The following is a 4,253-nucleotide window of genomic DNA, read 5'->3' as shown; positions in this document are numbered from 1 at the left end:
GAAAATCTCTCTCCAACAGGCCACTGTGACACGAAGTCTTCCAGCCAGAACGAAACCTCACACAAGTATCCTCACATGCCAAGACCTATGGAAAGTAATTATGCAGCATCCTAGGCATGTTGGAGAAACAAAACTGGCATGCTACTGAGTGGAAAGAAGGTTATTCACAACAGAGCTGTAACTTTGTAATTGATGCTAGGTAGCCAAACCATGTCTAAAACATCAGTGATGAAACTTCAGCTCTTGAATAGGTCTTACCAGTCTGAATTGATAAGCCCAGGAGGATCTGCTGATGTAGCTGAGAGAATAGGTATCTTTAACAGCGTTTTCAGACTTTTTATATCACTGCCTAGAGATTCTATGTGTGACAAATTTAAGGATAAAATATTTAAATCCAGACTTTTAAGCGTTTTCCTTTTATGATGAACCGCTGTTCACAGCAGATATAGGACCACTTCAGTGAGTAACTGCTTCTCAGTATCAGGAAGGGATTTACAGTCCAGACCTTACTAATAGTACCAATGCAGGCTAGTGATCAGTTGAGTTGTTCAGTTCTGACAATAAAAAACCCCAGCTATTATAAATATGACAATCAATCATATTTAAGTGTCATACAACTGCTGAGCATAAATTATAGTGTGACTCACTTTTCAACCAGGGAAAAGAATAACCTGCTAAAGGATCCGTTCATTTCAAAAAGAGACTTAAGGGATGCTGGTTTCCCGGGGAGCTCCATGGTTGAAGAGTCTGTCACCATAGTAAATGCAGGAACCCTAAAGCAAGAACATTTTAGATTAATGTGAAACTCTGATGACTAGTGCCATTTTTTTGTAGATTTTATAAATTTCACAAACACACGGTATCTAATGTGCGGTTGATTTAATCCTGCTCACCGTTCAGGCCATTACATGCATGTTTCACATGGACAATCCACAGCATTTTCAAAGTTTTATGACAACAGTTCTTGCAGGTCATCAAACATCTCTTCAACCTGTAGTTTGAATCTATCAAGTTGGGTTTTTTCAAGGGAAAAATTGATATAAAACCAAGTCTTTCTTTTCCCAGCTAGAAAAAACATATTGGTAGAAAAGAATGGTTATGAAAACCTAGATCTGTGCACAAGTAAATAATTTTGTGTATGTTTTAGTGTGTGTCTTCATTGAAAGAGGATCCAGAAAGGTGAAGATTTCTCTTTCTATTTTCCAAAAATTTTTACTAATTCTGAGTGCTTATGATTCATTTGACATACTTACTTGTTTTCTTTGTTTTCATCTCTTCCTTCTTAAGTGATATGTGAACTTAACAACAGCTGTGCTCCCACTGAGCTCTCAGTCAATAATCTTTCAGTGATTTTGAAGCTAAGTAAAGCAAACTGGCCTGTCTGCTCTCACAGTGACCTGGGAGCAGTAATAATAGCATCAAAAAAAATCTATTCTGTTATCATCTGAAATATGCCGTAATTACGTGTGTTACAACAGCTCCAAGCAGTGTTGGTTCAACAAGGGGCTTTCACTAAACCAGTTTTAACCAGTGCTGAAATCTCTGGATCTGTTTTATTGCAAAGGATAACTTTTGCACAACTTGGACATTTGCAGAGAATTTCTCAGTTTTTCTGCTTTAAACAAAACCATTCTTACAACCGCAGTCACTGAAAGAGACAACATTCCTTGCTTGCACTATCAAGTTTGCAATCAATTTATAGACTTGTTTCATTAAAGCACATTGAGCAACAGTGACATGTTTGAGAACCATGCTCACATTGTGTGAACCTAGCTTGTCACCAGTAATACATGATATGGTTTTGTTGATTTTTGCCACTCAAATTTATGGTGAGAAATCAGGGAAATCTATGGTTAGAAATAGGGGAAATTTAGTAGTAAGAAGAGAAGGAGCGACTCCATCATAGGCAGAAATTTGAAGATTGAATTGTCTCACATGTTGAATAAAGAACTGCTTTTATGGCATTATTGCTTTGAAAGAGAAGCTTCCACTTTTATCTGTACCTATTCATCAGCCAAAGTGCTGTCTGTGGGGTAGTAAATCATGAGTCTTACGGACCTGCTCCACATAATACTGCAGGCGTTGATGAGAACAGATGTGGATACCCAGCAGATGACAGCGTTGTTTGTGTCTCAGCATTACTGGAAAGCGTGTCAGGAACAACAGCAGCCATCAGAGCAGTGAACGCACTATGCTTGATAAAGGAGCAAATTAAGACAAGTTAAAATGAATTTAGAGACTCATAGAGAAAACTGAGAGAGCAAGCCCTTTCTGTTTGGATAATAGCTGGCTTCTTGTCTGCAAGGGCAATTAACTGAATGCTGAGAGCGAAGAGAGACTCAGGATTCATTTTCAGCTCTGCTACCCCACATGCATTCTGTTGTAGCTTTGCTTCTCTTCAGAGGTCATGGACACACTCAGTTCTTTAAAAGAGACTGTCAGACCATGGTGAACATATTTCAGCTTCAATACTTTGAAAAAATGCTTTTTCTGTCCCTGAATGAATACAGAAAGAAAGCTTTTTCCAGTCCAACCTTTGTGCAATATCTGATGCATGAAAAAATGAGTTTGAACTAAAAATGTTGGCACTACCATAGGGACTTTGATGAAAACAACAAACTATCAGAGTCTAATTGTAACATTATTCAAAATACTGATATACAAAGATCTATAGTTTAACCAGTCTAAACTACGTATTTTTATCCACATAGTGGATCCCAACAAAAGCCTTCAGAAAAGCTAAACTTCTTCATCCATATTTTAAGTTTTGTAGCAAAAGAATGTTAGAGCTATCTCACTTAAAAGGCAAGGCATTTCTTGATGAGATTTCCAAAATTAATTGAATTTGGATCTCAAGCCTGAGTTTGGAATCAACTATATGTTTCATCTCCTATCATTGTGTCTCAATCTCAATTCTTTGCATCATACAAAAACCAGTATTATTAGGACAGTGTTAGTTAGATAAGACTAAAACATACACAGTTTTTAAAGATTACCGTTTAGTTGAATTTCTGCTCTTTCCATCCTTTCTGATACTATATAGACCCTAATTGTCCATCGGCCTCATAGGAATCGGATTACTTCACTTTGTTTCTGTCATTCCTCCCTATAATTTTATCCCATATGTTTTATTTTAATCTTGTATATAGTCCCATAGGAGTCTCATATGTCTACAGTCAGCATGTCTGTCTTTGCAAGGTGGGTCCATAGACATTTCTACCTGTTCAACTAAGATTATAATCAAATTTGCTTTGTCAAATTTGAACTTCACTTTTCAAAGGCATTGCTAATGAGTAAAAACAGAATCAGCTCTGTGTGATACAAAGAACTTTCCTATTTTGTTTTTTTTGCTTTTTTGCGGTTTTAGCATTCTTTCATTAGTTTATCTTGGCCATAAAAGCTCCTGTAAACTTTGTGAAAAGGAAGAAGTGTTTTTGCAAATGGACATACATTCCATACCTGTAATGAAACAATAGAGCAGATTTCCTGCAAATGTTCTGCAGAAAACCAGTCATTTGCGATGTGTGCCAATAGACATAAAAACTATTCTCTTGCTTTGAACATCTTGTCTAAATGAGTGATTTACAAGACTAAAAATGTAACTGCATTATTGCAAAAAAAAAGTCCCAAAAGACATAAATCTGAGACCACTTTTGCAGATTCGTACCAAGATTTGACTTGCCAACTGCTGAAAGATTTTACTGTAATTGTGTCCAATAAGTGTTCTTAGTAGTTGTACCTCTCTGATGTGTAAGTGGACACTTCCCTGTTGCCCAGTGGTTTTCAGCATGGGAAATGGCTTTCCACATGCTCCAGCTGGAAATTCTCTCTTCACGTGAGACTTCCATTTCCCCTAGCCAGGAGCACCCAAGTACCACCTCCCTGTCCATCCCTGGCCATGCTGCAGGGTTCTGCTACTTAATGCTCACACTTTTGAGGAATCAGTCTACCAGGAAAGTACATTGATACGTTTCTTTCTGACCAGCAATGTGTTCTGCAGATGATGGGAAAGAGAGAAGAGAAACAAACAGAAACTTTAAGCTGTCTCTTCTAAATTTCAGTGGTGGTAAGCCATTTGTAGCTGACACTGTAACACAAGAGGCAGAATTAAAATTACATACAATGCACTTTAAAGTGAAAAATGAAAATATTCTGTTGCATGCTGTGGTTGTGGTTTTATCAGGTCTTTCTAATTTGAAACATACTCTGCTATAGAGGAAATGTCTTCCCATATTTTCTCAGAATCATGGCTG

This window comes from Pelecanus crispus, chromosome 1 (assembly GCF_030463565.1).
Source record: "Pelecanus crispus isolate bPelCri1 chromosome 1, bPelCri1.pri, whole genome shotgun sequence".
Lineage (NCBI taxonomy): Eukaryota > Metazoa > Chordata > Aves > Pelecaniformes > Pelecanidae > Pelecanus > Pelecanus crispus.
This window is presented reverse-complemented; position numbering follows the sequence as displayed.